The following is a 26,844-nucleotide window of genomic DNA, read 5'->3' on the forward strand; positions in this document are numbered from 1 at the left end:
AAAATATCTGTACAGTACCAGTCTAAAGTTTGGATACAACTTCTCAATCCAGGGTTTTCTTAATGTTGTACTATTTTCTACATTGTATAATAATAGTGAAGACATTAAAACTATGTTGGGAGGCCCACTTTTTGGTTTTTCTTTTCCTGTTAATACTGAATGTGTTATTTATTATTAAACTGTATTTCTTAACAGTTTTTTCTTTTCTAAGGGTTTTATTCACTTACAATTTGACATGGATAATGTACCTGTAACCAAAAAATTATAAAACAAATGAAGGATTTAACCGACTGGCACCCGGGCTAGCAGGACAACCTCTCACCTATAAAAGATCGTTACTTAAGATATTATTTCTAGTTTACAGTTTTTAATTCAGTCATGCTTCTTTGTATTACCCCCTTATGGAAATAAGGCCCCTTCATTACAGACGTAGAGGCTCAACTGGTTTCCACTTAGAGACTGAAACCATGACGTGAAATGGAACAACCGAGTTTGGATTCAGGCTAGTAATTCTTGCTCTGTTGTGACAGAAACCTATACGTCTTCAACAAGGTAATTTGTAAAAAGGACACAGAGATAGGGCCTACCTGAACAACGAGCAAGCAATCATTGTTACCTGTCTGTGTCATCGAAACCAGGGCAATGTTCCACACTGTTGCTCCTCTTTCTTTCTGCCAGCTACTTAAAGCTGTTCTCGCCTCTCATACACTTGGAGACGAAATATTGACTTATATTAATTAGGAAGAAAATCAAACTACAAATGCATGGCTACTGGAGTGTTTTTGTCTACATTTATTTTTTTAAATGTGTCCTATTTAATGCAAGGCCCTCATGCACTGTGTTGATGTTATGGATTTCCCCCACTCATATTTATATAAATAAATGTTGCTTAGAAAGAATGTTGACATTATGGATTTCCCCCACTCATATTTATATAAATAAATGTTGCTTAGAAAGAATGTTGACATTATGGATTTCCCCCACTCATATTTTATATAAATAAATGTTGCCCAGAAAGAATGTTGATGTTATGATCTGACCAAACACAGAGCATCATTTCCAAATCAAACAGCTCAACCTTCATAGCTTGGGGTTTTAACAGATTATATTGACAAGATATTCGAGTGACCGCTCTAACAATGGAAATTACATGTCCTCAAAGATGGAAGGCAGGCAGGAGGAGGCGAGATCAGCTGCGACCATTCTATCTAATGAGAGGGCTGATATGTATGTCAACAAGGCACACCTGTTAATTGAAACAATCAATCAATCAAATGTATTTATAAAGCCCTTCTTACATCAGCTGATGTCACAAAGTGCTGTACAGAAACACAGCCTAAAACCCCCAAACAGCAATAAAGGCAGGTGTAGAAGCACGGTGGCTAGGAAAAACTCCCTCGAAAGGAAGAAACCTAGAGAGGATCCAGGCTGTGAGGGGTGGCCAGTCCTCTTCTGACTGGAGATTATAACAGAAGTGGCCAAGATGTTCAAATGTTCATAGATGACCAACAGGGTCAAATAATAATAATCACAGTGGTTGTAGAGGGTGCAACAGGTCAGCACCTCAGGAGTAAATGTCAGTTGGCTTTTCACAGCCGATCATTAAGACTATCTCTACCGCTCCTGCTGTCTCTAGAGAGTTGAAAACAGCAGGTCTGGGACAGGTAGCACGTCCGGTGAACAGGTCAGGGTTCAATAGCCGCAGGCAGAACAGTTGAAACTGGAGCAGCAGCACGACCAGGTTACTGGGGACAGCAAGGAGTCATCATGCCAGGTAGTCCTGAGGCATGGTCCTAAGGCTCAGGTCCTCCGAGAGAGAGAAAGAAAGAGAGAACGAGAGAGAATTAGAGAGAGCATACTTAAATTCACACAGGACACAGGATAAGACAGGTGAAATACTCCAGATATAACAGACTGACCCTAGCCCCCCGACACATAAAACTACTGCAGCATAAATACTGGAGGCTGAGACAGGAGGGGTCAGGAGACACTGTGGCCCCATCCGATGATACCCCCGGACAGGGCCAAACAGGAAGGATATAACCCCACCCACCTTGCCAAAGCACAAGCCCCCACACCACTAGAGGGATATCTTCAACCACCAACTTACTATCCTGAGACAAGGCAGAGTATAGCCCACGAAGATCTCCCGCACGGCACAAACCCGAGGGGGGGCGCCAACACAGACAGGAAGATCACGTCAGTGTCTGAAATGCATTCCAGGTGACTACCTCAGGATGCTGGTTGAGAGAATACCAAGAGTGTGCAAAGCTGTCATCAAGGCAAAGGGATGGCTACTTTGAAAAATCTCAAATATAAAACATATTTTGATTTGTTTAACACTTTTTTGGGATTACTACATGAATCCATATGTGTTATTTTATAGTTTTGATGTCTTCACTATTATTCTACAATGCGGAAAATAGTGAAAATGTTTTTTTGTCTTCATCAAATTGGTAGGCCTTTCTTTACAAGTCATGTATATAGCCGTCTGTAGCACGGGCAAATGTTTACTTTGCTCCCCAAACATCTTCGTGGCTATGTGTGAGTCCAAATCTATCAATCAGTGCATTCATTACAACCTAATCACTACTAAACTTTTATTTGATCACATAATCGTCACGTAGCAAATTTATAAATTATATTTTTTGTTGTCAAAATTCGACAATCTCGAAAAAAAAGAAGACTTTTCACATATCTGCAATCTCATTGGCTAGAATGGTCCCGCCTACTTTCCATCATTGAGGACATGTATTTTAATTATTCCAGTGGTCCCTCGACTATCTTGACAATATAATAGATCATCACTGTCTGGTCAATATAATAGATCATCACTGTCTGGTCAATATAATAGATCATCACTGTCTGGTCAATATAATAGATCATCACTGTCTGGAATGCTATACCCCGCCCCCAAGACGGCTGTGCTCCTCCCCTTCCCGCACACTCACCTGTCTGTCACTCAGCTGCTCTCTCTGGCTCCTTTCCTAACTGTCTTCGGTCTGCGCTGCCCGATGTCAACAGCGACCACAGGAGCAACGTATATATATATATATGCATTTACATACCACTTTATTTTAATACCCACACAGAAAGTACCGTAACTTCCGATCGCTCTGGTATCAACATAGGAGGCTACGTGTCGCCTTGGCCATTAGAGCTACGGACCAGTCGTCCACCTGCTGCGGAGCAAAGTTCGGACAGACTGACTGCTGTTCAGAACATTTGAACAGATACTTTGTTGATTGTTGCAGTGAAATAAAAGTGTTTTGGACTGAAACGAAGAGAAAAACCTTTGTCAACAGTGTGCCGTCCGTAGAAGAGAGACAGCGGTGACTGAGCTTGTTCAGCGTTGCGCAGGTAAGGTAACTATAGTTGGACTGTTTTATATGACCTTTCTAAACCTAAACCCCCTTTTTCCACAGTTGTAGGTCTATTGCATGTTTCTGGAATGAATACGATAACGTCACACATTTCCAATTTAAGGAAGGAATTGATTCATAATGCCCCCCCCCCTCTCCACAACCCCCCTCTCCACAACCCCCCTCTCCACAATTTATATGTATGTTAGTAGCCTCGGTTTCTAGGCTGTTTCAGGCTAGTGATTTAACCTGAAAATATAATATATACAAATGGTATTTTTGTCGAAAATGAACACTTCTGTGCTAGTTCATTGGATGGTTGATTGTTGATGTAGGAGCTATTATGAGTTAACTTATATTTATTTATTATATCACTTCAATATAAAACCACATTATCACCTGAGTCCAGTGACTGTTGTCTTTATGACATTATCACCTGAGTCCAGTGACTGTCGTCTTTGTGACATTATCACCTGAGTCCAGTACATTATCACCTGAGTCTAGTACATTATCACCTGAGACCAGTACATTATCACCTGAGTCTATCATTATCACCTGAGACCAGTACATTATCACCTGAGTCCAGTGACTGTTGTGTTTATGACATTATCACCTGAGTCCAGTACATTATCACCTGAGTCCAGTACATTATCACCTGAGCCCAGTACATTATCACCTGAGTCTGGTGACAGTTGTCTTTATGACATTATCACCTGAGACCAGTACATTATCACCTGAGTCCAGTGACGGTTGTGTTTATGACATTATCACCGGAGTCCAGTACATTATCACCTGAGTCCAGTACATTATCACCTGAGTCCAGTGACAGTTGTGTTTATGACATTATCACCTGAGACCAGTGACTGTTGTCTTTATGACATTATCACCTGAGTCCAGTACATTATCACCTGAGTCCAGTGACTGTTGTGTTTATGACATTATCACCTGAGTCCAGTGACTGTTGTCTTTATGACATTATCACCTGAGTCCAGTGACTGTTGTCTTTATGACATTATCACCTGAGTCCAGTGACTGTTGTCTTTATGACATTATTACCAGAGTCCAGTACATTATCACCTGAGCCCAGTGACTGTTGTGTTTATGACATTATCACCTGAGTCCAGTGACTGTTGTCTTTATGACATTATCACCTGAGTCCAGTGACTGTTGTCTTTATGACATTATCACCTGAGTCCAGTGACTGTTGTCTTTATGACATTATCACCTGAGTCCAGTACATTATCACCTGAGTCCAGTGACTGTTGTGTTTATGACATTATTACCTGAGTCCAGTACATTATCACCTGTCCAGTACATTATCACCTGAGCCCAGTACATTATCACCTGAGTCCAGTGACTGTTGTCTTTATGACATTATCACCTGAGACCAGTGACTGTTGTCTTTATGACATTATCACCTGAGTCCAGTACATTATCACCTGAGTCCAGTGACTGTTGTGTTTATGACATTATCACCTGAGTCCAGTGACTGTTGTCTTTATGACATTATCACCTGAGTCCAGTGACTGTTGTGTTTATGACATTATCACCTGAGTCCAGTACATTATCACCTGAGTCCAGTGACAGTTGTGTTTATGGCATTATCACCTGAGACCAGTGACTGTTGTCTTTATGACATTATCACCTGAGTCCAGTACATTATCACCTGAGTCCAGTGACTGTTGTGTTTATGACATTATCACCTGAGTCCAGTGACTGTTGTCTTTATGACATTATCACCTGAGTCCAGTACATTATCACCTGAGCCCAGTGACTGTTGTGGTTTATGACATTATTACCTGAGTCCAGTACATTATCACCTGAGTCCAGTGACTGTTGTGTTTATGACATTATCACCTGAGCCCAGTGACTGTTGTGTTTATGACATTATTACCAGACTCCAGTACATTATCACCTGAGCCCAGTGACTGTTGTGTTTATGACATTATTACCAGAGTCCAGTACATTATCACCTGAGCCCAGATTATTGTTATTGACTTGACAGGTCTAAATCTATCTCTTTTTGTGTGTGTGTGTGTGTGTGTGTGTGTGTGTGTGTGTGTGTGTGTGTGTGTGTAATGCTTACCGTATGCTTCCCGGCCGAAACAGTTAGCGTATATATTATGACAACATTTTGTGACATTGTTGTTCGTTTTTGTCTTCGGCAGGTGTCGTCGGTTATTCGTACACACGTTTTATTTTTTGGAGACAAACCCAAGTCTATGCCCTTTTGTCAGTGATACTCCTAGTAGGAGCGTTGTTTTGTAGTTCAACGAGAGATTACTAGTTTTCATGCACCAACATTTTTAGCTCGATGTAAAATTACGAGATTTAAGACCTCCTTGGCAAAACGTCTATATTGAATGACAGATTAATTGATTTATCTTAGATTGAGACTACTTGGAATAAAGTGTTTCTGGCTATCTTGTTGCTATGGTGGCTCAAGAGGGCCAAACAACAGGAATATTGCCGTTTTTCTTCATTTTTTTCTCTGTTTTTCAAGTGAAGGACTTTAGGAACTATGTTCTCTTCGCCGAGTTCTGCTAGGAACAAACCAAACCGGTGTATGCTGTGATCATCATGTGCCATTATGGGGCGGCAGGGTAGCCTAGTGGTTAGAGCGTTGGGCCAGTGACCGGAAGGTTGCAAGATCAAATCCCTGCGCTAACAAGGTAAAAATCTGTTGTTCTGCCCAGTGAACAAGGCAGTTAACCCACTGTTCCCCTGAACAAGGCAGTTAACCCACTGTTCCCCTGAACCAGGCAGTTAACCCACTGTTCCCCTGAACAAGGCAGTTAACCCACTGTTCCCCTGAACAAGCCAGTTAACCCACTGTTCCCCTGAACAAGGCAGTTAACCCACTGTTCCCCTGAACGAGGCAGTTAACACACTGTTCCCCTGAACGAGGCAGTTAACCCACTGTTCCCCTCAACGAGGCAGTTAACACACTGTTCCCCTGAACAAGGCAGTTAACCCACTGTTCCCCTGAACAAGGCAGTTAACCCACTGTTCCCTGACAGTGCAGTTAACCCACTGTTCCCCTGAACAGGCAGTTAACCCACTGTTCCCCTCAACAGTGGGTTAACCCACTGTTCAGGGAACAGTGAGTTAACCCACTGTTCCCCTGAACAAGGCAGTTAACCCACTGTTCCCCTGAACAAGGCAGTTAACCCACTGTTCCCCTGAACAAGCCAGTTAACCCACTGTTCCCCTGAACAAGCCAGTTAACCCACTGTTCCCCTGAACAAGGCAGTTAACCCACTGTTCCCCTGAACAAGCCAGTTAACCCACTGTTCCCCTGAACAAGGCAGTTAACCCACTGTTCCCCTGAACAAGACAGTTAACCCACTGTTCCCCTGAACAAGACAGTTAACCCACTGTTCCCCTGAACGAGGCAGTTAACCCACTGTTCCCCTGAATGAGGCAGTTAACCCACTGTTCCCCTGAACGAGGCAGTTAACCCACTGTTCCCCTGAACGAGGCAGTTAACCCACTGTTCCCCTGAACGAGGCAGTTAACCCACTGTTCCCCTCAACGAGGCAGTTAACCCACTGTTCCCCTCAACGAGGCAGTTAACACACTGTTCCCCTGAACGAGGCAGTTAACCCACTGTTCCCCTGAACAAGGCAGTTAACCCACTGTTCCCCTGAACAAGGCAGTTAACCCACTGTTCCCCTGAACAAGGCAGTTAACCCACTGTTCCCCTGAACAAGGCAGTTAACCCACTGTTCCCCTGAACAAGGCAGTTAACTCACTGTTCCCCTGAACAAGGCAGTTAACCCACTGTTCCCCTGAACAAGCCAGTTAACCCACTGTTCCCCTGAACAAGGCAGTTAACCCACTGTTCCCCTGAAAAAGACAGTTAACCCACTGTTCCCCTGAACAAGACAGTTAACCCACTGTTCCCCTGAACAAGGCAGTTAACCCACTGTTCCCTGAACAAGGCAGTTAACCCACTGTTCCCCTGAACAGGCAGTTAACCCACTGTTCCCTGAACAAGGCAGTTAACCCACTGTTCCCCTGAACAGGCAGTTAACCCACTGTTCCCCTGAACAAGGCAGTTAACACACTGTTCCCCTGAACAAGGCAGTTAACCCACTGTTCCCCTGAACAAGGCAGTTAACCCACTGTTCCCTGAACAAGGCAGTTAACCCACTGTTCCCCTGAACAAGGCAGTTAACTCACTGTTCCCCTGAACAAGGCAGTTAACCCACTGTTCCCCTGAACAAGGCAGTTAACCCACTGTTCCCCTGAACAAGGCAGTTAACCCACTGTTCCCCTGAACAAGCCAGTTAACCCACTGTTCCCCTGAACAAGCCAGTTAACCCACTGTTCCCCTGAACAAGGCAGTTAACCCACTGTTCCCCAAACAAATGAACAAGACAGTTAACCCACTGTTCCCCTGAACAAGGCAGTTAACCCACTGTTCCCCATGAACAAGGCAGTTAACCCACTGTTCCCCTGAACAAGCCAGTTAACCCACTGTTCCCCTGAACAAGCCAGTTAACCCACTGTCATTATCCCCTGAACAAGGCAGTTAACCCACTGTTCCCTGAACAAGGCAGTTAACCCACTGTTCCCCTGAACAAGCCAGTTAACCCACTGTTCCCCATGAACAAGACAGTTAACCCACTGTTCCCCTGAACAAGGCAGTTAACCCATATAGTGTTCCCTGAACAAGGCAGTTAACCCACTGTTCCCCTGAACAAGCCAGTTAACCCACTGTTCCCCTGAACAAGACAGTTAACCCACTGTTCCCCTGAACAAGGCAGTTAACCCACAGTTCCCCGGTAGGCCGTCATTGTAAAATAAGAATTTGTTCTTAACTGACTTGCCTCATTTAATAAAGGTTAAATGAATCAAATAAAAAAAAGGTAGTAGTATAATTATACTAGTAGTATAATTAAACTGCAGCCATCAATTAGCAGCCTGATAGTTTATATCTTGATTGCTGTTTTATAAGGATTGCGTAGGGAATTTTGGCAAGAACTAAATTGAAACAATGCAACAACAAAAAAACATTTTCACAAATTACCGAGTAATTTACATAGTCTATATAGTCATTATATAGTCTATATAGTCATTATATAGTCATTATATAGTCATTATATAGTCATTATATAGTCATTATATAGTCTATATAGTCATTATATAGTCATTATATAGTCATTATATAGTCATTATATAGTCTATATAGTCATTATATAGTCATTATATAGTCATTACATAGTCATTATATAGTCATTACATAGTCATTATATAGTCATTATATAGTCTATATAGTCATTATATAGTCATTATATAGTCATTATATAGTCTATATAGTCATTATATAGTCATTATATAGTCATTATATAGTCTATATAGTCATTATATAGTCATTATATAGTCATTATATAGTCATTATATAGTCATTATATAGTCATTATATAGTCATTATATAGTCATTACATAGTCATTATATAGTCATTATATAGTCATTATATAGTCATTACATAGTCATTATATAGTCATTATATAGTCATTATATTGTCATTATATAGTCATTACATAGTCATTACATAGTCATTATATAGTCATTATATAGTCATTATATAGTCATTACATAGTCATTATATAGTCATTATATAGTCATTATATAGTCATTATATAGTCATTATATAGTCATTATATAGTCATTACATAGTCATTATATAGTCATTATATAGTCTATATAGTCATTATATAGTCATTATATAGTCTATATAGTCATTATATAGTCATTATATAGTCATTATATAGTCTATATAGTCATTATATAGTCATTATATAGTCATTATATAGTCATTATATAGTCATTATATAGTCATTATCCATAAATTAATGAAAAAGGGCAGAATCTTTAAAACTTTGAAACTGTGTAGGTCACTTTGTAGGTCACTTTGTAGGTCACTTTGTAGGTCACTCAGAGGAAGTCCATATGCTAAGTGGATCACAGTTCAGTCACTTTATTTTAACCACTGCTTTTTTACACATATTAGGAATTAAACATTTAATTACACATTACATACATATATAATTACACAGCCGTCTTGAATGTTAACAATATGAGTTGGCTCAATATAGTAAACCAGCCATCTTGAATGTTAACAATATGAGTTGGCTCAATATAGTAAACCAGCCATCTTGAATGTTAACAATATGAGTTGGCTCAATATAGTGAACCAGCCATCTTGAATGTTAACAATATGAGTTGGCTCAATATAGTGAACCAGCCATCTTGAATGTTAACAATATGAGTTGGCTCAATATAGTGAACCAGCCATCTTGAATGTTAACAATATGAGTTGGCTCAATATAGTGAACCAGCCATCTTGAATGTTAACAATATGAGTTGGCTCAATATAGTGAACCAGCCATCTTGAATGTTAACAACATGAGTTGGCTCAATATAGTGAACCAGCCATCTTGAATGTTAACAATATGAGTTGGCTCAATATAGTGAACCAGCCATCTTGAATGTTAACAATATGAGTTGGCTCAATATAGTGAACCAGCCATCTTGAATGTTAACAATATGAGTTGGCTCAATATAGTGAACCAGCCATCTTGAATGTTAACAATATGAGTTGGCTCAATATAGTGAACCAGCCATCTTGAATGTTAACAATATGAGTTGGCTCAATATAGTGAACCAGCCATCTTGAATGTTAACAATATGAGTTGGCTCAATATAGTGAACCAGCCATCTTGAATGTTAACAATATGAGTTGGCTCAATATAGTGAACCAGCCATCTTGAATGTTAACAATATGAGTTGGCTCAATATAGTGAACCAGCCATCTTGAATGTTAACAATATGAGTTGGCTCAATATAGTGAACCAGCCATCTTGAATGTTAACAATATGAGTTGGCTCAATATAGTGAACCAGCCATCTTGAATGTTAACAATATGAGTTGGCTCAATATAGTGAACCAGCCATCTTGAATGTTAACAATATGAGTTGGCTCAATATAGTGAACCAGCCATCTTGAATGTTAACAATATGAGTTGGCTCAATATAGTGAACCAGCCATCTTGAATGTTAACAATATGAGTTGGCTCAATATAGTGAACCAGCCATCTTGAATGTTAACAATATGAGTTGGCTCAATATAGTGAACCAGCCATCTTGAATGTTAACAATATGAGTTGGCTCAATATAGTGAACCAGCCATCTTGAATGTTAACAATATGAGTTGGCTCAATATAGTGAACCAGCCATCTTGAATGTTAACAATATGAGTTGGCTCAATATAGTGAACCAGCCATCTTGAATGTTAACAATATGAGTTGGCTCAATATAGTGAACCAGCCATCTTGAATGTTAACAATATGAGTTGGCTCAATATAGTGAACCAGCCATCTTGAATGTTAACAATATGAGTTGGCTCAATATAGTGAACCAGCCATCTTGAATGTTAACAATATGAGTTGGCTCAATATAGTGAACCAGCCATCTTGAATGTTAACAATATGAGTTGGCTCAATATAGTGAACCAGCCATCTTGAATGTTAACAACATGAGTTGGCTCAATATAGTGAACCAGCCATCTTGAATGTTAACAATATGAGTTGGCTCAATATAGTGAACCAGCCATCTTGAATGTTAACAATATGAGTTGGCTCAATATAGTGAACCAGCCATCTTGAATGTTAACAATATGAGTTGGCTCAATATAGTGAACCAGCCATCTTGAATGTTAACAATATGAGTTGGCTCAATATAGTGAACCAGCCATCTTGAATGTTAACAATATGAGTTGGCTCAATATAGTGAACCAGCCATCTTGAATGTTAACAATATGAGTTGGCTCAATATAGTGAACCAGCCATCTTGAATGTTAACAATATGAGTTGGCTCAATATAGTGAACCAGCCATCTTGAATGTTAACAATATGAGTTGGCTCAATATAGTGAACCAGCCATCTTGAATGTTAACAATATGAGTTGGCTCAATATAGTGAACCAGCCATCTTCAATGTTAACAATATGAGTTGGCTCAATATAGTGAACCAGCCATCTTGAATGTTAACAATATGAGTTGGCTCAATATAGTGAACCAGCCATCTTGAATGTTAACAATATGAGTTGGCTCAATATAGTGAACCAGCCATCTTGAATGTTAGCAATATGAGTTAGGTTGGTTTCTGTGTCATATGAGGTTGATTCAGAACTGTCTCGTCGGATTATCTAATGACAGTACTGTATTGTTTCTGGTGCATACCACAACCACACACCCTCCGATGAGCCTTCTGAAACTCCACACCTCATCTATTGTTGTGGTGTTTGTTCACGTCATCTTATGTTTAGTGTCGTTGCCTTGACAACACCCTTAGCCTCGGTACCTGTTCAATGATAAGGCTTGGAACCGGAAATGAATGTAAAAAATATGATGTCTAGAGACGTCTCTTGTCACAGGGACACGGAGACGATGCTCTTTATAGGAGCAGAAAAACAAAACCCAATGTTAAAATCTGAATATAATACATTTTCTTTATTATGAAATAATAACTGGGATAAAAAAAAGTATAGAAATGTCTCTGGTCAAAATACACATAAAATACACATGAAATAGATCAGCCATAAACAATACTTGTATTATTTCACAACCAAAACAAGGTTTATTAAAAACCGAACAGTGTTTTAAGTGAGAAGAAGGCATTGGTCTGAAGCTGAAAAATAAAGGAAATTCACATGAGCACCAGAATTCCCACTCCACCCATGCTCTACCAAGGTTTTCCACCCATGCTCTACCAAGGTTTTCCACCCATGCTCTACCAAGGTTTTCCACCCATGCTCTACCAAGGTTTTCCACCCATGCTCTACCAAGGTTTTCCACCCATGCTCTACCAAGGTTTTCCACCCATGCTCTACCAAGGTTTTCCACCCATGCTCTACCAAGGTTTTCCACCCATGCTCTACCAAGGTTTTCCACCCATGCTCTACCAAGGTTTTCCACCCATGCTCTACCAAGGTTTTCCACCCATGCTCTACCAAGGTTTTCCACCCATGCTCTACCAAGGTTTTCCACCCATGCTCTACCAAGGTTTTCCACCCATGCTCTACCAAGGTTTTCCACCCATGCTCTACCAAGGTTTTCCACCCATGCTCTACCAAGGTTTTCCAGCACACAGTTTTGACCTACTACAGTAGCTATGTTGGTCTATTGTACTTCAAACTATGTGTAGGGCAGGTTGCTTAGGATCCAAACCTTCTCAAACAGCCTCAATCATACTCCTAGAGGAGGTGCTTCCCACTGGAGAACCTTCCAGAGCAAGAGAGATGGAGAGAGAGAGATGGGGAGGGAGAGATGGGGAGGGAGAGAGAGATGGGGAGGGAGAGATGGGGAGGGAGAGAGAGATGGGGAGGGAGAGAGAGATGGGGAGGGAGAGATATGGAGAGAGATGGGGAGAGAGAGATGGGGAGAGAGAGAGATGGGGGGAGATATGGGATGAGAGAGAGATGGGAGAGAGAGAGATGGGAGAGAGAGAGATGGGGGAGAGAGAGATGGGGGAGAGAGAGATGGAGAGAGATGGGGAGAGAGAGAGAGATGGAGATATGGGGAGAGAGATGGGGGAGAGAGAGAGACAGAGATGGAGAGAAACCCCAGAGATGGGGAGAGAGAGATGGAGAGAGAATGACCAATTTGTATGGATAGAGATGGAGACTTAAATGTAAATGTAAAATGTAGAAAGAGATGGGGAGAGAGATGGAGAGATGGAGAGAGCGAGAGATGGGGAGAGAGAGCGAGAGATGGAGAGAGAGAGAGATGGGGAGAGAGAGAGAGATGGGGAGAGAGATAGAGATGGGGAGAGAGATGGAGAGAGATGGAGAGAGAGATGGGTGCAGCTTTTCAAGGTTGCCATGAGAGAATGTTTCATTCAGCCTGTGGCTCTCTGGAACTATGAGGGGAAGGAGAGGATGGGTTCTATATTAATATGTTCAGTCTGAGGGGAAGGAGAGGATGGGTTCTACATTAATATGTCCAGTCTGAGGGGAAGGAGAGGATGGGTTCTATATTAATATGTTCAGTCTGAGGGGAAGGAGAGGATGGGTTCTACATTAATATGTCCAGTCTGAGGGGAAGGAGAGGATGGGTTCTATATTAATATGTTCAGTCTGAGGGGAAGGAGAGGATGGGTTCTACATTAATATGTCCAGTCTGAGGGGAAGGAGAGGATGGGTTCTACATTAATATGTCCAGTCTGAGGGGAAGGAGAGGATGGGTTCTATATTAATATGTTCAGTCTGAGGAAGGAGAGGATGGGTTCTACATTAATATGTCCAGTCTGAGGGAAGGAGAGGATGGGTTCTACATTAATATGTCCAGTCTGAGGGGAAGGAGATGGGTTCTATATTCTGGGTTCTACATTAATATGTCCAGTCTGAGGGAAGGAGAGGATGGGTTCTATATTAATATGTTCAGTCGGAGGGGAAGGAGAGGATGGGTTCTACATTAATATGTCCAGTCTGAGGGGAAGGAGAGGATGGGTTCTATATTAATATGTTCAGTCTGAGGGGAAGGATGGGTTCTATATTAATATGTCAGTCTGAGGGGAAGGAGGGATGGGTTCTATATTAATATGTCAGTCTGAGGAAGGAAGGATGGGTTCTATATTAATATGTTCAGATGGGTTCTATATTAATATGTTCAGTCTGAGGGGAAGGAGAGGATGGGTTCTTATATGTTCAGTCGGAGGGAAGGAGAGGATGGGTTCTAATATGTTCTATATTAGTATGTTCAGGAAGGAGAGGATGGGTTCTATATTAATATGTTCAGTCTGAGGGGAAGGAGAGGATGGGTTCTACATTAATATGTTCCAGTCTGAGGGAAGGAAGGAGGAAGGAGATGATGGGTTCTATATTAATATGTTCAGTCTGAGGGGAAGGAGAGGATGGGTTCTATATTAATATGTTCAGTCGGAGGAAGGAGAGGATGGGTTCTATATTAATATGAAGGAAGAGGATGGGTTCTATATTAATATGTTCAGTCGGAGGGGAAGGAGAGGATGGGTTCTATATTAATATGTTCAGTCTGAGGGGAAGGAGAGGATGGGTTCTATATTAATATGTTCAGTCGGAGGGGAAGGAGAGGATGGGTTCTATATTAATATGTTCAGTCGGAGGGGAAGGAGAGGATGGGTTCTATATTAATATTAATATGTGTTCTACATTAATATGTTCAGTCGGAGGGGAAGGGTCCATCCCTGTTATGAGTGAAGAGGAGTGTCTATAGATAAAACTGATGCCAGAGAGGTGAGAGCAGTGGACTGGTGGGCAGCGAGGCAAGACAGGCTGCCAACTCTGGCTCGCGTTGCTCCTCTTTACTTGTGGCTTCTCAACACATCTGTAGATGTTGAGAAACTATTGTCACAGTACCAGAACCTGTTAACACAGAACAGGAGAAGCTTGTCTTAAAAAGAAGAGGGATGCTTCCTGTTTCCAAGTTCAACGTCAGTGCTGAAGAATGAACTCTCACACGGACTCACTCCTCACCCTCACTCCTCACCCTCACTCCTCACCCTCACTTCTCACCCTGCTCTAAACATTGGACTGGACAGCACACTCCTCACCCTGCCCTGCTCTAAACATTGGACTGGACAGCACACTCCTCACCCTGCCCTGCTCTAAACATTGGACTGGACAGCACACTCCTCACCCTGCCCTGCTCTAAACATTGGACTGGACAGCACAGCTCTCTTCTCTTCTCTCTCTCGCTCGCTCGCTCTCTCTCTCCCTGTCTCTCTCCCTCGCTCTCTCCCTCTCTTGTTCTCTCTCTGTTAGAATTACTGTAGGTCATACTTACATCTTAAAGTGTATTGTACAGTGGGGCACTTAAAAAGATGAGAGAGGCCTGTAATTTTCATCATAGGTACACTTCAACTATGACAGACAAAATTAGAAAAATAAATCCAGAAAATCACATTGTAGGATTTTTAATGAATTGATTTGCAAATTATGGTGGAAAATAAGTATTTAGTATAGGCCTCATCTTTTTAAGTGGGAGAACTTGCACAATTGGTGGCTTACTAAATACTTTTTTTGCCCCACTGTATATTGTAGGGAGGTGAGCAGGTTGCAAAGCTATTGGAATGTTCTGGAATGTTCTAGGCAGTATTGTGCAGAACAGGTATGAAGGAAATGACGTTGGGCCAGTTACATTCCTGTCTACACCTCTTTCAGGTTTTGTTTGTTTACCTGGTGACCTGATTGACTCTTCAAACTCTCGTGATTCTAATCCAGACATTAAGTTATCAGGGTATTATAGTGTTACATTTATTTTTTGTGAATTAAATGATTGGATCTTAGTTTCTACGTACAACAACATGATGTTTTACTGAGTTCAAGTTTACAGTCTGAGTTGTGTTGGCTACATTCCATTCATTTTTTAAAAACCTTTATTTAACTAGACGTCAAATTAAGAACCAATTCTTATTTACAATGAAAAACCTACTCTAGGAACAGTGGGTTAACTGCCTACTCTAGGAACAGTGGGTTAACTGCCTACTCTAGGAACAGTGGGTTAACTGCCTACTCTAGGAACAGTGGGTTGACTGCCTACTCTAGGAACAGTGGGTTAACTGCCTACTCTAGGAACAGTGGGTTGACTGCCTTGTTCAGGGGAACAGTGGGTTAACTGCCTACTCTAGGAACAGTGGGTTGACTGCCTAGTGGGTTGACTGCTTGTTCAGGAACAGTGGGTTGACTGCCTACTCTAGGAACAGTGGGTTAACTGCCTACTCTAGGAACAGTGGGTTGACTGCCTTGTTCAGGGGAACAGTGGGTTAACTGCCTACTCTAGGAACAGTGGGTTAACTGCCTACTCTAGGAACAGTGGGTTGACTGCCTTGTTCAGGGGAACAGTGGGTTAACTGCCTACTCTAGGAATAGTGGGTTAACTGCCTACTCTAGGAACAGTGGGTTGACTGCCTTGTTCAGGGGAACAGTGGGTCAACTGCCTACTGTAGGAACAGTGGGTCAACTGCCTACTCTAGGAACAGTGGGTTAACTGCCTACTCTAGGAACAGTGGGTTAACTGCCTACTCTAGGAACAGTGGGTTAACTGCCTACTCTAGGAACAGTGGGTTGACTGCCTACTCTAGGAACAGTGGGTTAACTGCCTACTCTAGAAACAGTGGGTTAACTGCCTACTCTAGGAACAGTGGGTTAACTGCCTACTCTAGGAACAGTGGGTTGACTGCCTTGTTCAGGGGAACAGTGGGTTAACTACCTACTTTAGGAACAGTGGGTTAACTGCCTACTCTAGGAACAGTGGGTTAACTGCCTACTCTAGGAACAGTGGGTTAACTGCCTACTCTAGGAACAGTGGGTTGACTGCCTACTCTAGGAACAGTGGGTTAACTGCCTACTCTAGGAACAGTGGGTTAACTGCCTACTCTAGGAACAGTGGGTTAACTGCCTACTCTAGGAACAGTGGGTTAACTGCCTACTCTAGGAACAGTGGGTTGACTGCCTTGTTCAGGGGAACAGTGGGTTAACTGCCTACTCTAGAAACAGTGGGTTAACTGCCTACTCTAGGAACAGTGGGTTAACTGCCTACTCTAGGAACAGTGGGTTAACTGCCTACTCTAGGAACAGTGGGTTAACTGCCCTACTCTAGGAACAGTGGGTTAACTGCCTTGTTCATTGGGCAGAACGACAGATTTTTACCTTGTCAGCTCAGGGATTCGATCTAGCAACCTTCCGGTTACTGGCCCAACGCTCTACCCACTAGACTACCTGCTGCCGCAATATTACCAAAAGTATGTGGACACCCCTTCAAATGAGTGGATTCTGCTATTTAACCCGTTGCTGACAGGTGTATAAAATCGAGCACACAGTGATGCAATCTCCATAGACAAACACTGGCAGTAGAATGGCCCTGAAGAGCTCAGTGACTGGAACCAGGGGTGTAATGGTCCGGGGCTGTTTTTTATGGTCCTGGCTAGGCCCCTTAGTTCCAGTATAGGGAAATCTTAACGCTACAGCATACAATTACAATCTAGACGATTTTGTGCTTCTAACTTTGTGGCAACAGTTTGGGGACGGCCCTTTCCTGTTTCAGCATGACAATGCTGAGGTCCGTACATAAATAGTTTGTCAAGATCGGTGTGGAAGAACTTGACTGGCCTGCACAGAGCCCTGACCTCAACCCCATCAAACAGCTTTGGGATGATTTGGAACTCCGAATGCGAGCCAGGCCTAATCGCCCAACATCAATGCCAGACCTCACTAAAGCTCATGGCTGAATGGAAGCAAGTCCCCGCAGCAATGTTCCAACATCTAGTGGAAATCCTTCCCAGAAGAGTGGAGGCTGTTATAGCAGCAAAGGGGAGACCAGCTCCATATTAACGCCCATGATTTTGGAATGTGATGTTCGATGAGCAGGTGTCCACATACTTTTACCATATAGTGAATATCATTCAGGCAGAAAAGAGTTGACTTCCCACAGAATGTCTCTCTCTGTCTCTCTCTGTCTCTCTCTGTCTCTCTCTGTCTCTCTCACTCTCTCTCTCTCTCTCTCTGTCTCTCTGTCTGTCTCTCTCTCTGTCTCTCTCAAATGTCTAATTCAAGACACTTTATTACACTGTTTGTCTTATATTTATTTATTAATTAATTAATTTATTGACTTACTGTTTTCATATCTGTTTTACATTGTTTGTACAGAAAGAAAAGTTTAAAAAGTTTAAAATGTTCTACATCTGAAGTTAGATGGCGTCATGTCGTTTTAAAAAGGTGACCTTTATTTTAACTGCATGAGGTAAACCGAAAGCTTTATGCCTAAAACGGAAATAAATAATCTGTGTAAAAACTTCCCATAACCAAATATAGCTAGCTAGCCAACATTGGTGTGCAAAGCTCTGAAAAAAAAGACATTAGCATTGTTAGCAATGCTACAAAAAGGTAGCATGTCGTTGGCTCTCTTATTGGCACAATGGAGCGGCAGGTAGCCTAGGGGTTAAGAGCATTGGTCCAGTAACCGAAAGGTCACCGGTTCTAATCCCCAAGCCTTTAAAATCTGCTGTTCTGCCCAACAACAAGCACTCCCTGTGTTTCCTGGTGACATGGATGTCAGTTAAGGCAGCCCCCTGCACCGCTGTGAGTCAGGAAGGGTTGGTTTAAATGTGGAAAAATACATTCAGTTGTGCAACTAACTATGTATCCCCTTTCCCTTCCCTATGAATGTAATAAACTGTTGCACCTGAAAACATATTCAGCCCAATGTTTAGATCTTGAGCTAGGTCGATCGAGGGCAAGAAATAGTAGTTTTTCAATATGCTAACGACCCTGTTAAACATCTGGTATGTGGTTGTCAGTGACGGCTGAACGGATTGGGACAAGAGGCGGGGAATGTGTTGTGTATCTCCAATCAAGTTGAATTTAATAGCCGATCCCTACTGTAGTCGTTCCAACCGAGGAGGCTATGACGCTGTGAATAACCAAAAAGAGACTGTTTTACTGGAGCAGTTTGAATCATGTTCTAATCCCTGTTTTACTGGAGCAGTTTGAATCGTGTTCTAATCCCTGTTTTACTGGAGCAGTTTGAATCATGTTCTAATCCCTGTTTTACTGGAGCAGTTTGAATCATGTTCTAATCTCTGTTTTACTGGAGCAGTTTGAATCGTGTTCTAATCCCTGTTTTACTGGAGCAGTTTGAATCCCTAATCCCTGTTTTACTGGAGCAGTTTGAATCATGTTCTAATCCCTGTTTTACTGGAGCAGTTTGAATCATGTTCTAATCTCTGTTTTACTGGAGCAGTTTGAATCGTGTTCTAATCCCTGTTTTACTGGAGCAGTTTGAATCATGTTCTAATCCCTGTTTTACTGGAGCAGTTTGAATCATGTTCTAATCCCTGTTTTACTGGAGCAGTTTGAATCATGTTCTAATCTCTGTTTTACTGGAGCAGTTTGAATCATGTTCTAATCCCTGTACTGGAGCAGTTTGAATCATGTTCTAATCCCTGTTTTACTGGAGCAGTTTGAATCATGTTCTAATCATGTTCTGTCTTTTTACTGGAGCAGTTTGAATCGTGTTCTAATCCCTGTTTTACTGGAGCAGTTTGAATCGTGTTCTAATCCCTGTTTTACTGGAGCAGTTTGAATCATGTTCTAATCTCTGTTTTACTGGAGCAGTTTGAATCATGTTTTAATCCCTGTTTTACTGGAGCAGTTTGAATCATGTTCTAATCCCTGTTTTACTGGAGCAGTTTGAATCATGTTCTAATCTCTGTTTTACTGGAGCAGTTTGAATCGTGTTCTAATCCCTGTTTTACTGGAGCAGTTTGAATCATGTTCTAATCCCTGTTTTACTCAAGCAGTTTGAATCATGTTCTAATCCCTGTTTTACTGGAGCAGTTTGAATCATGTTCTAATCCCTGTTTTACTGGAGCAGTTTGAATCATGTTCTAATCTCTGTTTTACTGGAGCAGTTTGAATCATGTTCTAATCCCTGTACTGGAGCAGTTTGAATCATGTTCTAATCCCTGTTTTACTGGAGCAGTTTGAATCATGTTCTAATCTCTGTTTTACTGGAGCAGTTTGAATCGTGTTCTAATCCCTGTTTTACTGGAGCAGTTTGAATCGTGTTCTAATCCCTGTTTTACTGGAGCAGTTTGAATCATGTTCTAATCTCTGTTTTACTGGAGCAGTTTGAATCATGTTTTAATCCCTGTTTTACTGGAGCAGTTTGAATCGTGTTCTAATCCCTGTTTTACTGGAGCAGTTTGAATCGTGTTCTAATCCCTGTTTTACTGGAGCAGTTTGAATCATGTTCTAATCCCTGTTTTACTGGAGCAGTTTGAATCGTGTTCTAATCTCTGTTTTACTCTAATCTCTGTTTTACTGGAGCAGTTTGAATCGTGTTCTAATCCCTGTTTTACTGGAGCAGTTTGAATCGTGTTCTAATCTCTGTTTTACTGGAGCAGTTTGAATCGTGTTCTAATCCCCGTTTCTGCTACTCAGGGCCTAGGGAGGCAGATAGGAAGATTAAATACGACAGTATCATATTTTGTTTGAATGTCATACAGTCACTGTTTAGCATGAGAATACTTCTGCTATTCTTATGGGTAATACATAATATGCAATAAGATATGTGTTTTGAAGTGGACTGAAATGGGTCCCGGTGTTCAGAACACATTTTGAAGGTAATAGTCTGTAAGAGGTGCAGGAACTCAAACAGTAGTCCAGTAGTCCACTAGTCCACTAGTCCAGTAGACGTCTTACGTCAGTAGTCCTGTAGTCCAGTAGACCAGTAGTCCAGTAGTCCAATTCATCTCGTCTTACGTCAGTAGTCCAGTAGACCAATTAATCTCGTTTTACGTCAGTAGTCCAGTAGTCCAGTAGACGTCTTACGTCAGTAGTCCAGTAGTCCAGTAGTCCAGTAGTCCAATTCATCTCGTCTTACGTCAGTAGTCCAGTAGACCAATTCATCTCGTCTTACGTCAGTAGTCCAGTAGACGTCTTACGTCAGTAGTCCAGTAGACATCTTACGTCTGTAGTCCAGTAGTCCAGTAGACGTCTTACGTCAGTAGTCCAGTAGACGTCTTACGTCAGTAGTCCAGTAGTCCAGTAGTCCAGTAGACGTCTTACGTCAGTAGTCCAGTAGACCAGTAGACGTCTTACGTCAGTAGTCCAGTAGTCCAATTCATCTCGTCTTACGTCAGTAGTCCAGTAGACGTCTTACGTCAGTAGTCCAGTAGACGTCTTACGTCAGTAGTCCAGTAGACGTCTTACGTCAGTTGTCCAGTAGACGTCTTACGTCAGTAGTCCAGTAGACCAATTCATCTCGTCTTACGTCAGAGGCTATATTATCAGAACTCAGGATAAGACTCAGATGCAGACAGTTCGAATCACAGAACACGCTCGACGAGACAAGACAACCTGGCAACAGACAAACAGAGAACACAGGTATAAATACACTGGGGATAATGGGAAAGATGGGCGACACCTGGAGAGAGGGTGGAGACAAACACAAGGACAGGTTAAACAGGTCAGGGTGTGACATATATGAAGTTATACAAGGTTAGATTTAGGTCAGAGGCTAAATGACGTTTTATAATGTTGAGTCAGGGTTAGGGGTTAGGTCAGAGGCTATGTGAAGTCATATAATTTTGATTCAGGGTTAGGTCAGAGGCTATGTGAAGTTCTGGCTAAATTCCCAAACTGGCCCTCATACCATCACGGTCACCTAATAATCCCCAGTTTACAATTTGCTCATTCACCCCCTCCTCCTCTCCCCTGTAACTATTCCCCAGGTGGTTGCTGTAAATGAGAATGTGTTCTCAGTCAACTTACCTGGTAAAATAAGGATCAAATACATGCAAATAAACCCTACTTCAAGGCGCTTTATGAATATGGGCAAATATCATAAAAGACTATTCAAATCAAATTGTATTGGCCACATACACACGGTTAGCAGATGTTAATGCGAGGCTAGCGAAATGCTTGTGCTTCTAGTTCCGACAAGTGCAGTAATATCTAACAAGTAATCTAACAATTTCACAACAACTACCTTACACTTGTGTGTATAAAGGAATTAATAAGAATATGTACATATAAATATATGGATGAGCGGATGTCCGAACGGCATAGACAAGATGCAGTAGATGGTATAGAGTACAGTATATACATATGAGATGAGTAATGTAGGGTATGTAAACATTATAGAGAGTGGCATTGTTTAAAGTGACTAGTGATACATTTATTACATCCAATTTTTAATTATTAATGAACCTCTCTGGTATCAGTGGGACGGTAGCGTCCCACCTAGACAACAGCCAGTGAAAGTGCAGGGCGCCAAATTCAAAACAGAAATCCCATAATTAAAATTCCTCAAACATACAAGTATTTTACACCATTTTAAAGATAAACGTGTTGTTAATCCCACCACAGTGTCCGATTTCAAAAAGGCTTTACGACGAAAGCACACCAAACGATTATGTTAGGTCAGAGCCAAGTCACAGAAAAACACAGCCATTTTTTTCCAGCCAAAGAGAGGAGTCCCAAAAAGCAGAAATAGAGGTCAAATGAATCACTAACCTTTGATGAAATTCATCAGATGAAACTCATAGGATTTCATGTTACACAATACATGTATGTTTTGTTCGATAAAGTTCATATTTATATCCAAAAATCTCAGTTTACATTGGCGCGTTATGGTCAGAAATGCATTGTCTCAAACAAACATCCGGTGAAAGTGCAGAGAGCCACATCAAATTACAGAAATACTCATCATGAACATTGATAAACGATACATTTGTTAAACTTACAAATAAAGATAAACTTCTCCTTAACCTCTTAAGTCGACCCTCTACTTTTTTGAACATTCTGTTAAAAATCGCGCAACATTTCAGCGCCCTGCTACTCATGCCAGGAATATAGTATATGCATTTGCTTAGTCTGTGTGGATAGAAAACACTCAGACGTTTATAAAACTGGTTAAATCACTGCTGTGGCTTTACCAGAACGGCATTTACATCGAAAAGCACAGGAAAAACTGATCACTGAAAATGGGAAAATATATCCATGCGCTACTTGAACCCATTGATAAAGGTGAACCACAATTAATTGACTGAGGTTGCAGTACCTACAGCTTCCACACGGTGTCTAGAGTCTTGTCATTTCCCTTCCAGTTTTTCTTGGTCAAACACATGCAGGGCACCGTATCTCCTCACGTCTAGGACCGGATATTTTCGTTGAGTTTCTAGCCGGACATTTTTCCAGACGGACAGCTAATGATCTTTACATCGCCTCCTGATGAATTTTATCGCTTATTAACGTTTACTAATACCTAAAGTTGCATTACAAACGTATTTCGAAGTGTTTTGTGAAAGTTTATCGTCGACTTTTTGAATTTTAAAAAATGACGTTACGTTTTGAAACGATGTTTTTTTCGTTTATCACACAGTCTACATATAACGATATCTAGGCTTTATATGGACCGATTTAATCGAAATAAAGACCCAAATAGTGTTTATGGGACATCTAGGAGTGCCAACAAAGAAGATGGTGAAAGGTAATGACTGTTTTCTATTTTATTGTGCGGTTTGTGTAACGCCGAAATGCTAATTATTTTGTTTACGTCCCCTGTGGGTCTTTTGGGGTGTTACATGCTATCAGATAATAGCTTCTCATGCTTTCGCCGAAAAGCATTTTAAAAATCTGACTTGTTGCCTGGATTCACAACGAGTGTAGCTTTAATTCGATACCCTGCATGTGTATTTTAATGAACTTTTGAGTTTTAACTAATACTATTAGCATTTAGCGTAGCGCATTTGCATTTCCAGAGCTCTAGTTGGGACGCAAGCGTCCCGAGTAGAAGCAAGAGGTTAATGCAACCGCTGTGTCAGATTTTTACGGAGAAAGCACACTTTGCGATTATGTTAGGTCAGCTCCTAGCCACAGAAACCCACACAGCCATTTTCCAGCCAAGGAGAGTGTCACAAAAGTCAGAAATAGCATTAAAATTAATCACTTACCTTTGATGATCTTCATCTGGTGGCACTCCCAGGTCTCCAACTTAGACAATACATTTTTGTTTTGTTCGATAATGTCCCTCTTTATGACCAAATACCTCCTTTTTCTGAATGCTTAAGGCACGTGCACTAATTCCAGACGAAAATCCACCCAGTTCCCCTCCATCAAAATGCGTACAAAATGAATCCCAAACGTTACTAATAAACTTTTCCAAACAATTCAAACAGCGTTTATAATGAAACCTTAGGTACCCTAATACGTAAATAAATGATACAATTTAAGACGGAGAATCATTATTGTCTTTACACAAGAAAAATACCAAAGAACGCGTTCTCATTCACACGCTTGGAAACACTAGAGCCAAAATGGGAGCCACCTAGAAAAACTACAATTTCTGGCTAATTTTTCCAAAAACCAGCCTGAATCTCTTTCTAAAGACTGTTGACATCTAGTGGAAGCGCTAGGAACTGCAATCTGGGAGGACTTTGCCTTATTATAAAAGTGACATTGAAAATAGTGGTAGGCTGATATTTTTTGGGATGGTTTGTCCTCGGGGTTTCGCCTGCCAAATCAGTTCTGTTATACTCACAGCCATTATTTTAACACTTCTAGAAACTCTAGAGTGTTTTCTATCGAAAATCTACCAATTATATGCATATCCTATGCCTGAGTAACATTTGGGCACGCTTTTCATTCGGAAGTGAAAATACTGCCCCCTACCCAAGAGAGGTTAACAGTCTGATGGCCTTAAGATGGAAGCTATTTTTCAGTCTCTCGGTCCCAGCTTTGATGCACCTGTACTGACCTCTCCTTCTGGATGACAGCAGGGTGAACAGGCAGTGGCTCGAGTGGTTGTTGGCCTTGATGATATTTTTGTCCTTCCTGTGACATCGGGTGGTGTAGGTGTCCTGGAGTGCAGGTAGTTTGCTCCCGGTGATGCGTTGTGCAGAACTCACTACCCTCTGGAGAGCCTTACGGTTGTGGGCGGAGCAGTTTCCGTACCAGGCGGTGATTCAGCCCAACAGGATGCTCTCGATAGTGCATCTGTAAAAGTTTGAGTATTTTTGGTGACAAGCCAAATTTCTTCATCCTCCTGAGGTTGAAGAGGCGCTATTGCGCCTTCTTCACCACGCTGTCTGTGTGGGTGGAACATTTCAGTTTGTCCGTGATGTGTACGCCGAGGAACTTAAAACTTTCCACCTTCTCCACTTCTGTCCCGTGGATGGGGGGTGCTCCCTCTGCTGTTTCCTGAAGTCCACGATCATCTCCTTTGTTTTGTTGACATTGAGTGTGAGGTTATTTTCCTGACACCACACTCCGAGGGCCCTCACCTCCTCCCTGTAGGCCATCTCGTCATTGTTGGTAATCAAATCAAATGTTTTTGTCACATACACATGGTTAGCAGATGTTAATGCGAGTGTAGCGAAATGCTTGTGCTTCTAGTTCCGACAATGCAGTAATAACCAACAAGTAATCTAACTAACAATTCCAAAACTACTGTCTTATACACACAAGTGTAAGGGGATAAAGAATATGTACATAAAGATATATGAATGAGTGATGGTACAGAGCGGTATAGGCAAGATACAGTAGATGGTATCGAGTACAGTATATACATATGAGATGAGTATGTAAACAAAGTGGCATAGTTAAAGTGGCTAGTGATACATGTATTACATAAAGATGCAGTAGATAATATAGAGTACAGTATATACGTATACATATGAGATGAATAATGTAGGGTATGTAAACATTATATTAGGTAGCATTGTTTAAAGTGGCTAGTGATATATTTTACATCATTTCCCATCAATTCCCATTATTAAAGTGGCTGGAGTTGAGTCAGTGTGTTGGCAGCAGCCACTCAATCAAGCCTACCACTGTAGTGTCGTCTGCAAACTTGAGGGTTGAGTTGGAGGCGTGCATGGTGCAGTCATGGGTGAACAGGGAGTACAGGAGAGGGCTGAGAACGCACCCTCGTGGGGCCCCAGCATGGTGGAGATGTTGTTTCCTACTCTCACCACCTGGGGGCGGCCCGTCAGGAAGGCCAGTACCCAGTTGCACAGGGCGGGGTCGAGACCCAGGGTCTCGAGCTTAATGACAAATTTGGAGGGTACTATGGTGTTAAATGCTGAGCTGTAATCGAAGAACAGCATTCTCACATAGGTATTCTTCTTGTCCAGATGGGTTAGGGCAGTGTGCAGTGTGATTGCGATTGCATTGCCTGTGGACCTATTGGTAGCGGTAAGCAAATTGGAGTGGGTCTAGGGTGTCAGGTAGGGTGGAGGTGATATGATCCTTGACTAGTCTCTCAAAGCACTTCATGATGACGGAAGGGAGTGCTACGGGGCGATAGTCATTTAGCTCAGTTACCTTAGCTTCCTTGGGAACAGGAACAATGTTGCCACAAGAAAAGGACAACCAGTGAAGAACAAACACCATTGTAAATACAACCCATATTTATGCTTATTTATTTTCCCTTGTGTACTTTAACCATTTGTACATTGTTACAACACTGTGTGTGTGTATATATATATATAGTATATATATACACACTATAGTATGAAATTTGTAATGTCTTTATTGTTTTGAAACCTCTGTATGTGTGATGTTTACTGTTAATTTTTATTGTTTATTTCACTTTTGTATATTCTCTACCTCACTTACTTTGGCAATGTTAACACGTTTCCCATGCCAATAAAGCCCCTTGAATTGAATTGGTGACCCTCTTGAAGCATGTGGGAACAGCAGACTGGGATAGGGATTGATTGAATAACTCCGTAAACACACCAGCCAGCTGGTCTGCGCTGCGCATGATCTGAGGACGCGGCTGGGGATGCCGATTCTAGTAAGTCGTTATGTCACAGAGGCTGGTTGATAGGTGAAAGTCTTGATGTCTTCTAGGTCAGAGGCTGGTTGATAGGTGAAAGTCTTGATGTCTTCTAGGTCAGAGGCTGGTTGATAGGTGAAAGTCTTGATGTCT

The 26,844-nt window shown here is 41.6% G+C and overlaps 1 protein-coding gene across 1 annotated transcript in view; it reads left to right on the forward strand.

The window, feature by feature from the left end:
* Window positions 1–2,980: 2,980 nt before the first annotated feature.
* Window positions 2,981–26,844, forward strand: part of LOC115123841 (epidermal growth factor receptor kinase substrate 8-like protein 2) — a 112,179-nt gene continuing 88,315 nt past the window's right edge. The window contains exon 1 of the mRNA XM_065002752.1: window positions 2,981–3,365. The gene's annotated coding sequence lies outside the window, so the exon portion shown is untranslated. The remainder of the gene's footprint in view (window positions 3,366–26,844) is intronic.

The sequence above is a fragment of the Oncorhynchus nerka genome, linkage group LG17 (assembly GCF_034236695.1).
Source record: "Oncorhynchus nerka isolate Pitt River linkage group LG17, Oner_Uvic_2.0, whole genome shotgun sequence".
In the NCBI taxonomy this organism is placed as follows: domain Eukaryota; kingdom Metazoa; phylum Chordata; class Actinopteri; order Salmoniformes; family Salmonidae; genus Oncorhynchus; species Oncorhynchus nerka.